The sequence below is a fragment of the Pan paniscus genome, chromosome X (assembly GCF_029289425.2).
Source record: "Pan paniscus chromosome X, NHGRI_mPanPan1-v2.0_pri, whole genome shotgun sequence".
NCBI lineage: Eukaryota > Metazoa > Chordata > Mammalia > Primates > Hominidae > Pan > Pan paniscus.
The window spans coordinates 65,460,624-65,474,028 of NC_073272.2; positions in this window are offsets into that span (position 1 = coordinate 65,460,624).

The following is a 13,405-nucleotide window of genomic DNA, read 5'->3' on the forward strand; positions in this document are numbered from 1 at the left end:
ACTCATGATTTGGCTCCCTGTTTGTCTGTTATTGGTGTATAAGAATGCTCGTGATTTTTGAACATTGATTTTGTATCCTGAGACTTTGCTGAAGTTGCTTATCAGCTTAAGGAGATTTTGGGCTGAGACAATGGGGTTTTCTAGATATACAATCATGTCATCTGCAAACAGGGAGAATTTGACTTCCTCTTTTCCTAATTGAATACCCTTTATTTCCGTCTCCTGCCTCATTACCCTGGCCAGAATTTCCAACACTGTGTTGAATAGGAGTGGTGAGAGAGGGCATCCCTGTCTTGTGCCAGTTTTTAAAGGGAATGCTTCCAGTTTTTTCCCATTCAGTATGATATTGGCTGTGGGTTTGTCATAGATAGCTCATATTATTTTGAGACACGTCCCATCAATACCTAATTTATTGAGAGTTTTTAGCATGAAGGGTTGTTGAATTTTGTCAAAGGCCTTTTCTGCATCTATTGCGATGATGATGTGGTTTTTGTCTTTGGTTCTGTTTATATGCTGGATTATATTTATTGATTTGTGTATATTGAACCAGCCTTCACGGTTCACGAAAGTCCACTGTTCTGCAGCCACCACTGCTGATACCCAGGCAAACAGGGTCTGGAGTGGACCTCTAGCAAACTCCAAGAGACCTGCAGCTGAGGGTCCTGTCTGTTAGAAGGAAAACTAACAAACAGAAAGGACATCCACACCAAAAACCCATATGTACATCACCATGATCAAAGAACAAAAGTAGATTAAACCACAAAGATGGGGAAAAAACAGAGCAGAAAAACTGGAAACTCTAAGAAGCGAAGTGCCCCACCTCCTCCAAAGGAATGCAGTTCCTCACCAGCAATGGAACAAAGCTGGATGGAGAATGACTTCGACGAGTTGAGAGAAGAAGGCTTCAGATGATCAAACTACTATGAGCTACAGGAGGAAATTCAAACCAAAGGCAAAGAAGTTAAAAACTTGAGAAAAGTTTAGATGAATGTATACCTAGAATAATCAATACAGAGAAGTGCTTAAAGGACCTGATGGAGCTGAAAGCCAAGGCTCGAGAACTACGTGAAGAATGCAGAAGCCTCAGGAGCCGATGCGATCAACTGGAAGAAAGGGTATCAGTGATGGAAGATGAAATGAATGAAATGAAGTGAGAAGGGAAGTTTAGAGAAAAAAGAATAAAAAGAAATGAATAAATCCTCCAAGAAATATGGGACTATGTGAAAAGACCAACTCTACATCTGATTGGTGTACCTGAAAGTGACGGGGAGAATGGAACCAAGTTGGAAAACACTCTGCAGGATATTATCCAGGAGAACTTCCCCAATCTAGCAAGGCAGGCCAACATTCAGATTCAGGAAATACAGAGAATGCCACAAAGATACTCCTCGAGAAGAGCAACTCCAAGACACATAGTTGTCACATTCACCAAAGTTGAAATGAAGGAAAACATGTTAAGGGCAACCAGAGAGAAAGGTCTGGTTACCCACAAAGGGAAGCTGATCAGACTAACAGCGGATCTCTCGGCAGAAACTCTACAAGCCAGAAGAGAGTGGGGGCCAATGTTCAACATTCTTAAAGAAAAGAATTTCAACCAAGAATTTCATATCCAGCCAAACTAAGCTTCATAAGTGAAGGAGAAATAAAATCCTTTACAGACAAGCAAATGCTGAGAGATTTTGTCACCACCAGGCCTGCCCTAAAAGAGCTCCTGAAGGAAGCACTAAACATGGAAAGGAATAAATGGTACCAGCCACTGCAAAATCATGCCAAATTGTAAAGACCATCGAGGCTAGGAAAAAACTGCATCAACCAGCAAGCAAAATAACCAGCTAACATTATACTGTCAGGATCAAATTCACACATAACAATATTATCTTTAAATGTAAATGGATAAAGGCTCCAATTAAAATACACAGACTGGCAAATTGGATAAAGAGTCAAGACCCATCAGTGTGCTTTATTAAGGAAATCCATCTCACGTACAGAGACACACATAGTCTCAAAATAAAAGGATGGAGGAAGATCCACCAAGCAAATGGAAAACAAAAAAAGGCAGGGGTTGCAATCCTAGTCTCTGTTAAAACAGACTTTAAACCAACAAAGGTCAAAAGAGACAAAGAAGGCCATTACATAATGGTAAAGGGATCAATTCAACAAGAAGAGCTAACTATCCTAAATATATATGCACCCAATACAGGAGCACCCAGATTCATAAAGCAAGTCCTGAGTGACCTACAAACAGACTTAGACTCCCACACAATAATAATGGGAGACTTTAACATCCCACTGTCAACATTAGACAGATCAACGAGACAGAAAGTTCACAAGGATATCCAGGAATTGAACTCAGCTCTGCACCAAGCAGACCTAATAGACATCTACAGAACTCTCCACCCCAAATCAACAGAATATACATTTTTTTCAGCACCACACCACACCTATTCCAAAATTGACCGCATAGTTGGAAGTAAAGCTCTTCTCAGCAAATGTAAAAGAACAGAAATTATAACAAACTGTCTCTCAGACCACAGTGCAATCAAACTAGAACTCAGGATTAAGAAACTCACTCAAAACCGCTCAACTACATGGAAACTGAACAACCTGCTCCTGAATGACTACTGGGTACATAACGAAATGAAGGCAGAAATAAAGATGTTCTTTGAAACCAATGAGAACAAAGACACAACATACCAGAATCTTTGGGACACATTCAAAGCAGTTTGTGGAGGGAAATTTATAGCATTAAATGCCTACAAGAGAAAGCAGGAAAGATCCAAAATTGACGCCCTAACATCACAATTAAAAGAACTAGAAAAGCAAGAGCAAACACATTCAAAAGCTAGCAGAAGGCAAGAAATAACTAAAATCAGAGCAGAACTGAAGGAAATAGAGACACAAAAAACCCTTCAAAAAATTAATGAATCCAGGAGCTGGTTTTTAGAAAGGATCAACAAAATTGATAGACTGCTAGCAAGACTAATAAAGAAGAAAAGAGAGAAGAATCAAATAGACACAATAGAAAATGATAAAGGGGATATCACCACCGATCCCACAGAAATACAAACTACCATCAGAGAATACTACAAACACCTCTACACAAATAAACTAGAAAATCTAGAAGAAATGGATAAATTCCTCGACACATACACCCTCTCAAGACTAAACCAGGAAGAAGTTGAATCTTTGAATAGACCAATAACAGGCTCTGAAATTGTGGCAATAATCAATAGCTTACCAACAAAAAAGAGTCCAGGACCAGATGGATTCACAGCCAAATTCTACCAGAGGTACAAGGAGGAGCTGGTACCATTCCTTCTGAAACTATTCCAATCAATAGAAAAAGAGGGAATCCTTCCTAACTCATTTTATGAGGCCAGCATCATCCTGGTACCAAAGCCGGGCAGAGACACAACCAAAAAAGAGAATTTAAGACCAATATGCTTGATGAACATTGATGCAAAAATCCTCAATAAAATACTGGCAAACCGAATCCAGCAGCACATCAAAAAGCTTATCCACCATGATCAAGTGGGCTTCATCCCTGGGATGATATTTAATTCTTTATGATGCTGATGTATTCAGTTTGGTAGTAGTTTGTTAAAAATTTTTACATCAGTATTCATAAAGAATATTGGTTTACAGTTTTTTGTAGGATCTTTATCTGTTTTTGGTATTAATGTAATGCTAACCTCAGAATAAATTGTCAACTATTCCACTTTCTTTTGTTTGTTTGTTGTTTTTTAAATAGTTTTTTTTTTTTTTTGAAATGAATTCTCACTCTGTTGCCCAGGCTGGAGTGCAGTGGCACAACCTCAGCTTACTGCAAACTTCCCCTCCTGAGTTCAAGTGATTTTCTTGCCTCAGCCTCCTGAGTAGTGGGATTACAGGCACATGCGACCACTCGTGGCTAATTTTTGTTTTTTCAGTAGAGATAGGGTTTCACCATGTTAGTAGAGACAGGGTTTCACCATGTTGTCCAGGCTGGTCTCAAACTCCTGACTTCAGGTGATCCACCTGCCTCAGCCTCCCAAAGTGCTGGGATTACAGGCATGAGACCCCACATCTAGCCTGAAAGAGTTTGAGAAAGATTGCTACTAATTACTCTTTAAATATTTAATAAAATTTGCCAGACAAGCCATCTGGTCTTAGAATTCTCTTTTATTGGAAGGTCTTTGACTACTGATTCAATTTCTTCACCTGTTTGTCTGTTCAAACGTGGGATTTCTCCTTAAGTCAATTTTGATTGCTTTAAAAATAGAAATTTGGCTATTTCATATAATTTATGTAGTTTGTTGATGTATAATCATCCATAGTATCCTCATTTTATTTTAAACATTATGGATAATGTCTCAACTTTTATTTCTGATTTAAGTAATTTGCATTTTCTCTCTTTTTTTCTTGGTCAGACTAAGTAAAGTTTTGCCAATTTTTTTTCAAAGAACCAGTTTTTGATTTTATTGATTTTCTCTATTACTTATTGATTATATTCTATATTTCATCAATATTTTCTCTAATCTTTATTATTTCCTTCCTTCTACTTGCTTTAGGTGTAGTTCTATCTCTTGTTCCAGTTTCTTATAGAAGATGTTTGGGTTATTGATTTTAGATTTTCTTTCCTTATTAACATATGTGTATTAGTGTGCTAGGGCTGACATAACATCATACCACAGACTTATATCTTAAACAACAGAAATTTATTTTCTCACAATTCTAGAGGTTGAAAACCCAAGATCAAAGTGCCATCAGGTTTGGTGTTGGTAAGGTCTGTCTTCCTGGCTAGCAGATTCTCACCATGTCCTCATTTGCCCTCTCTTCTGTGCATGTGGAGAATGGGAGGGAGAGAGAGTGCATCACATAAATTTTAGTATGTTCTTCCTTAATTTTCATTTGTCTCAAGATATTATCTGATTTTCTCTTTTTGATTTCTTTTTTCACTTATTTATTGAGTATGTTGTTTATGTGTTTCCCCAATTTTTTCCTGCTATTGATTTCTAATGTTATTCCAGTTTGTTCAGAGAAGATACTTTGTATTATGTCTATCCTTTTAAATTTATTGAGATCTGCTTTATGGTCCAGCATATGATCTATCTTGTGGAATGTTCCATGAAAACTTGAAAAGAATGTATATTCTTCATTTTGTGATATAGTGTTCTATAGACGTCTGTTAGGTCTAGTTGGTTCATAATGTTGTACAAGTTCTCTATTTCCTTATTTTTTTGACTAGATCTATGCATTATTGAAAGTGAGTTACTGAGGATGGGCACGGTGGCTCATGCCTGTGATCCCAGCACTTTGAGAGACTGAGGTGGGTGGATCACTTGAGGTGAGGTGTTTGAGACCAGCTTGGCCAACATGGTGAAACCCCGTCTCTACTAAAAATACAAAAACTAGCTGGACGTGGTCACATGTGCCTGTAATCCCAGCTACTCAAGAGTGCGGGCAAGAGAATCGCTTGAACCCGGGAGGCAGAGGTTGCAATGGGTGGAGATCATGCCACTGCACTCCATCCTGGGTGACTGAGAGAGACTCTGACTCAAAAAAAAAAAAAGTGAGTTAATCTTTAACTATTACTGTATGGTTAAATTGTATCTTTCTCCCTTTATGTCTGTCAATTTTTCCTTCAAGTATTTTGGTGTTGTGTTACTAGGTGCATTGTTTTATCTTCTTGATGTATTTTTTTATCTTCCTGGTGGATTAACCCTTTTATCATTATAAAATGGTTCTGTTTGTCTTTAGTAACTTTTATTGTTTTAAAGTCTATCTTGTCCAACATCATTATAGCCACTACAACTTTCTTGTGGTTGCTATTTTCGTGATATATCTTTGTTTCCATTCTTTTGCTTTTAGTTTATTTGTATCTTTGAATCTAGAGTGTCTCCTATAGAAAGCATATAGTTGGATCTTGTTTTATATGCAGCATGTTAATCTCTGCCTTTGATTGGATTATTTAATCCTCTCACATTTAGTGTTATTGATACAGTTGAATTTATGCCAGCTTTTTTACATTTTGGTTTTTATATGTCTCATGTTTTTTTTTTCTCTATCATTCTGCTGCTTTCTTTCACATCAAATGAATATTTTCTTTTTTTTTCTTAAAGTTTATTTTTATTTATATAGACTCAGGGGTACATGTTCAGGTTCATTACATGGATATATTGAATAGTGGTGGGTTTGGTCTTCTAGTGTACCAAACACCCAAATAGTAAACACTGTACCCAATAGGTTATTTTTCCATCCTCACCCTCCTCCCACCATCCACCCTCAAGTAGGGTCCAGTGTCTGTTGTTTTCTTCTTTGTGTCCACATGTACTCAATGTTTAGCTTCCACTTATAAGTGAGAACAGGCAGTATTTACTTTTCTGCTCCTGTGTTATTTCATTTAGGATAATGGCCTCCTGCTCCACCCATGTTGCTGCAAAGGACATAATCTACTTCTTTTACATGGCTTTGTAGTATTCCATGGAGTATATGTACCACATTTTCTTTATCCAGTCTACTGTTGATGTGACTTTAGGTTGATTCCATGTTTTTGCTATTGTGAATAATGCTGTGATGCACATACACATTCATGTGTTTTTATGGTAGAACAATTCATGTTCCTTTTGGTGTATGCCCAATAATTGGATTGCTAAGTTAAATAGTACATCTATTTTAAGCCATTTGAAAAATCACCAAACTGCTTTCCACAATGGCAGAACTAATTTATATTCCCACCAGCAGTGTATAAGCAGTCCCTTTTCTCCAAAACCTTGCCAGCATATGTTATATTTTGCCTTTTTACTAATAGCCATTCTGACTAATGTGAGATTATACCTCATTTTGGTTTTGATTTGCATTTCTCTAATGATTAGTAATGTTGAGCATTTTTTCCATACGCCTGTTAGCCGCACGTATGTCTTTTTTTTTGAAAACTCCCTGTTCAAGTCTTTTGCTTGCTTTTTAATAGAGTTGTTTGGTTTTTGCTTGTTAATTTGTTTAATTTCCTTATAGATTGTGGATATTAGACCCTTTTTCAATTCATGGTTTGAAAATATTTTCTCCCATTCTGTAGGTTGTCTGTTTATTCTGTTGATAGGTTCTTTTGCTGTGCAGAAAAACTTTAGTTTAATTATGTCTCATTTATTTATTTATTTTTATTTTTTATTTTTTGCAATTGCTTTTGGTGTCTTCATCACAAAATCGTTGCCAAGTCCTATGTGTCAAGTAATATCTCCTAGGTTATCTTTCAGGGCATTTATACCTTTAGGTTTTATATTTAAGTCTTTAATCTATCTTGAGCTGATTTGTGTATATGATATAAGGAAGAGGTCCAGTTTTAATATTCTTCATATAGCTAGCCAGTTATCACTGCACCATTTATTGAATAGGGAGTCCTTTCCCCATTGCTTCTTTTTGTCCACTTTGTCAAAGATCAGATGGTTAGAGAAGTGTAGCTTTATTTCTGGGCTCTCTATGCTGTTCCATTGGTCTATGTGTCTATTTTTGTACCAATACCATGCTGTTTTAACTACTGTAGTTTTGTAATATAGATTGAAGTCAGGTAATGTGGTGCCTCCAGCTTTGTTCTATTTTCTTAGGATTGTTTTGGCTATTCAGGCTCTTTTTTGGCTTTACATACATTTAAATTTTTTTTTTCTAATTATGTGAAGAATGTAATTGGTAGTTTGATAGGAACAGCATTAAACATTTAAATTGCTTTGGGAAGTATGGCCATTTTAACAATACTGATTTCTCTTATTTGTGAACACAGAGTATTTTTCTATTTGTTTTGGTCATCTCTGATTTCTTTGAACAGTGTTTCATCATTCTGGCTCTCGAGATCTTTCCCTTCCCTGGTGAGTTGTATACTTAGCTATTTCATTCTTTTTGTGGCTGTTGTGAATGAGACTTTTCTTAATTTGGCACTCAGCCTGGATGTTGTTGGTGTATAGAAATGCTACTGATTATTGTACATTGATTTTGTATTCTGAAACTTTACTAAAGTTGTTTATCAGATCTTGGAGCTTTTGGGCAAAGACTGTCGAGTTTTCTAGATACAGAATGACATCATCTGTGAAGAGAGATAGTTTGACTATTGTATTAGTCCATTATCATGCTGCTAATAAAGACTTACCTGAGACTGAGTAATTTACAAAGAAAAGAGGCTTAATTCACAGTTCAGCATGGCTGGGGAGATCTCAGGAAACTTACAGTCATGGCGGAAGGGGAAGCAAACACATCCCTCTTCACAGGGCAGCAGGAAGAGGTATGAGAGCCAAGTGAAGGGGGAAGCCCCATTAAAACCATCAGACCTCAAGAGAAGTCACTCATTAGCACAAGAACAGCATGATCAGCATGGGAGTAACAGCCCCCACCATTAAATTACCTCCCACCAGGTGCCTCCCACAACACATGGGGATTATGGGAACTACAATTCGAGATGAGATTTGGGTGAGGACACAGCCAAACAATATCGATGATCTTTCTTCCTATTTTGATGCCTTTTATTTCTTTCTCTTGCCCAATTGTTCTGGCTAGAACTTCCAGTAGTATGTTGAACAGGAGTTGTGACAGTAGGAATCCTTGTCTTGTTCTGGTTATCAAGGAGAATGCTTCCATTCAGTATGATGTTGGCTGTGGGTTTGTCATAGATGGCTCTAATTTTTTCAAGGTATGTTTGTTCCTTCAATGTCTAGTTTGTTGAGGATTTTTAACATGAAGGGATGTTGAATTTTATCAAAACCCTTTTCTGCATCCATTGAGATGATTATGTAGATTTTGTTTTTAGTTCTCTTATGTAATGAATTACATTTATTGATTTGTGTATGTTGAACCATTCCAGGGATAAAGCCTACTTGATCATGGTGTATTAAGCATTTGATGTGCTGCTGGATTTGGTTTGCCAGTATTTTGTTCAGGATTTTTGCATCTATGTTCATCAAGGGTACTGTCCTGAAGTTTTCCTTTTTGGTTGTGTCTCTGCCAGGTTTTGATGTCAGCATGATGCTGGACTCATAGAATGAGTTAGGGAGGAGTCCTTCTTCTTCAAGTTTTTGGAGCAGTTTGGAGTAGGAATGGTGCCAGGTCTTCTTTATACAGCTGGTAGAATTTGGCTGTGAATCTATCTGGTCTTGGGCTTTTTCTGGTTGGCATTTAGACCACTGGTAGGTTTTATGTTACTGATTCAATTTTGGAATTCATTAATGGTATGCTCAGGGATTCAATTTCTTCCTGGTTTAATCTTGAAATGGTGAATGTTATCAGGAATTTATCAATTTCTTTTAAGATGTCTAGTTTCTGTGCATAGAGGTGTTCATACTAGTCTCTGAGGTTTTTTTGTATTTCTGTGGGGTCAGTGGTAATACCTTCTTTGTCGTTTCTAATTGTGTTTATTCGGATCTTCTCCCTTTTCTTCTTTATTAGTCTAGCTAGCAGCATATCAATCCTATTTATTCCTTCCAAGAACCAACTTGTGGTTTGTCGAGCTTTTGTATGGTTTTTCACAATTCAATTTCATTCAGTTGTGCTCTGATTTTGGTTACTTCTTGTCTTCTGCTAACTTTGGGGTTGGTTTGATCTTGTGTTTCTAGTTCTTGTAGGAGTGATGTTAAGTTGTTAATTTGAGATCTTTCCAACTTTTTGATGTGGGAGTTTCATGCCATACATTTTCCTCTTAACACTGCTTTATCTTTGTTTGAGAGATTCTGGTATGTTGCATCTTTGTTCTCATTCAAAGAATTTGCCTCAATTAAAAGACACTAGGTGGCAAGTTGGATCAAGGAGCAAAACCCAAATGTCAAAGAATTTCTTGATTTTCTAGTTAATTTCATTTTTTACTCAAAAGTAATTCAGAAGCAGATTGTTTAATTTTCATGTAATTGTATCATTTTGAGCAATCTTCTTAGTATTGATTTTAATTTTTATTGCACTGTTGACTGAGAGTGTGGTTGGTATGATTTGAGTGTTTTTGATTTTGCTGATAATTGTTTTATGGCTAATTGTATGGTTGATTTTAGAGTGTTTGTCATGTGCAGAGGAGAAGAATGTATATTCTATTCTTGTTGGGTGGAGTGTTCTGTCATATGTCTGTTAGGTCCAGTTAATCAAGTGTTGAGCGTAAGTTTAGAATATCTTTTTCAGTTTTCCATTTCAATGATAATCTAATAATGTCAGTGGAGTGTTGAAGTCTCCTATTATTATTGTGTGGTTATCTAAGTCTCTTTGCAGGCCTCTTAGAACTTGTTTTATGAACCTAGCTTCTTCTATGTTAGGTGCATACATATTTAAGATAGATCTTCTTGTTGAATTGAACCCTTTACCATTATGGAATGCCTGTCTTTGTCTTTTTGGATCATTGTTGGTTTCAACTCTATTTTGTCTGAAATTAGAATAGCAACCCCTGCTTTTTTCTGTTTTTCATTTGCTTGGTCAATTTTTCTCTATCCCTTTACTTTAAGATATGGATGTCATTACATGTGTGATGGATCTCTTAAAGACAGCATAGATTTGGGTTTTGCTTCTTGATCCAACTTGCTACTCAGTGTCTTTTAATTGAGGCATTTAGCTCATCTACATTCAAGGTTAATATTGATATTTGCAGATTTGATACTGTCATGTTGTTAGCTGGTTATTATGCAGACTTGATTTTGTAGTTGTTTTGTAGTGTCAATGGTCTATGTACTGAAGTGTGTTTAACACTCCCTTAAGGGTCTCTTGTAAGGCAGGTCTGATAGTAATGAATTTCCTTAGCATTTGCTTGTATGGAAAGTATCTTATTTCTTTTTCACTTATGAAGCTTAGTTTGGCTGGATATAAAATTATTGGTTTGAATTAATTTTCTTTACGAATGATAAATATGGGCCCCCAATCTTTTCCAGTTTCTAGAGTTTCTGTTGAAAGATCAGCTGTTAGCCTAATGGTATTGTTTTTGTAGGTGACCTGCCCCTTCTCTCTAGCTGCCTTTAACATTTTTTCTTCCATTTCAACCTTGGAGAATTTGATGACTATGTGTCTTCGGGATGATCATCATGTCATACAGTCTGGAGTCTTGCCCTGACACTCTCTAAAGCAGCTTTCTTTACCAGCTCAGTTGTCCACAGGGGTCATGAGGTCTCCTGCTGATAGGATTCCAGAGGTGTGTAGTGAGAGTGGGCCACTCCTTGCCTGTTCAACTCACCCCTTTCTTAGGAGTCTCTGGGAGCCAAGAATGAGTCCCAGTACTCCTCAGCCCCCTGCAGGGTTCCCAACTTCTTCTCTCATTGGCCCAGTGTCTATATCCTCCCCTGCATCCATTCTTAATGCCTTCCCTCCAAAGATCTGTTTGAAGTGTGCCAATCTTTCTGATGTCCCAGTCTCTCAGTGGGAGATGTTTCTCCTGGCTGTTTCTAGTTGACCATCTTGAATCCTGGATGTACAGCTACTGTCTTCTCTATTGTTACATTCCAGGTCTCTTTACTTTGCTCCAGACAGGTGATTAGGTGTGGCTTAGAGACAGCGAAACCGTTTTCCAGCTTCTGAAGAGCCCCAGCATCCCCCAATGTGTCTCTGAGTACCTGCTGATCACAGAGCAATAGAACCTGTGACAGAATCACCTGGGCCTCCTTTAACAGAAGACATGAAGCAGTGAAGACAACTCAACTAAATATTTTCTAATGTAGCATTTTAAATTAAATTTTTTTTTTGCTATATGTTTTTGAAGAATTTTTAAGTGTTGTTTTAGGGTATGCCATATAAATATTAACTTATAGAATCCACTTCAAACTTATACTAGCTTAATTCAGAAATGCTACTTATAGATAGCTCTATTATCTTTTCCTCATTTTGTGGGATTATTGTTCTATGTATGACATTAATTAATGCTACAAACCCAGTAACATATTGTTATGATTATTATTTTATCATTGGTAATTATTTCTTTAGCCCAGCACAGCTTTACTTTTGCCAACCTCCTTTGTGCTGTTAGTGACAAATATAATACATATATATTACATTTCTATAAGTTAAAGGCCCAAAAATACATTACATACATATTATCGTACACAATTGCTTTTTAAATCAAATGAAGAACAAAATACAAAACCTATGCATTTACACTGTCTTTTGTAGTTACAAAATTTCCTTTACCAGTGCTCTTTCTTTTTTTGTGTGGATTTGAATTACCAAATGGGATTACTGGTGTTCATCCTGAAGATTTCCTTTACTATTTTCTATAAGGCAGATTTGCTAGCAACAAATTTTTCTAGTTTTTGCTTTTCTAGTTTCCATTTCTATTAATGTTTGAATGATAGTTTGGTTGGATATAGAATGCCTGGTGGATAGAATTTTTTTCGGAATAATTTCAATGTTTTCCCACTGCCTTATTGATCTCCATAGTTTCTTCTGAGGAGTCAGCTGTTAATACTATTAGAGTTCCCTTCTAAATAATAAGCTATTTTTCTCTTGTTGCTTTCAGAATTTTCTTCTTGAATTTGACTTTCAGAAGTTTTACTATGATGATGTATTTATTTGTAGATCTCTTTGTGTTTATCCTATTTGAAGTTCATTAAACATCCTGAATGTGTATGCTGTTTTTTGATAACCTTGTGAGGTTTTAAGACATTATTTCTTCACATATGTTTTTCTGCTTCTTCCCCTTTTCTTCTTCTGATACTGACATTACACATATGTTGGTGCACTTAATGATGACCCACATTATTCTGACAGTGTTCATTTTTCTCTATTGTTTTTTCTCTCTGTTTTTTGGCTTGCATATCTATCACTCTATCTTCAAGTTCACTTATTCCTTCTTCTGGCAGTTCAATCAATGTCTCCTCCAGTGGATTTTAAATTTTAATTATTTTGCTTTTCAACTTCAGTGCTTTCATTAGGTTCTTCTTTTTTTTGTATAAATTTATGGGATGCAAGTATAGTTTCATTACATGGAGGGATTACATAGTAGTGAAGTTAGGGCTTTTAGGGTATCCATCACCTGAATAATGTACATTGTAACATTAAGTAATTTCTTATCCACTCCAAGCCCCCCACTTCTATTTTTCCAAGTTTCCATTGTCTGTTATCCCACACTGTACATCCGTGTGTACTCATTATTTAGCTTTTACTTTCAAATGCAAACATATTGTATTTGTCTTTCTGTATCTCAGTTATTTCACTCAGGAGAATGGCTTCCACTTCTATGCATGCTGCTGCAAAAGACATGAGTTCATTCTTCTTATGGCTGAATAGTATTCGATTGTGCAGATATACCACATTTTTAATCCAAGCATTGATTGATGAACACAGAATGATATCATATCTTTGTTATTGCGAATAGTGCTATGATTAACATGCAAGTTATTTTAAAATATTTCTGTCTTTCTGCTGATATTCTCAGTTTGATATGACATTATCATATCTTGTTTTACTTCTGTAATCATGGTTTCTTCAG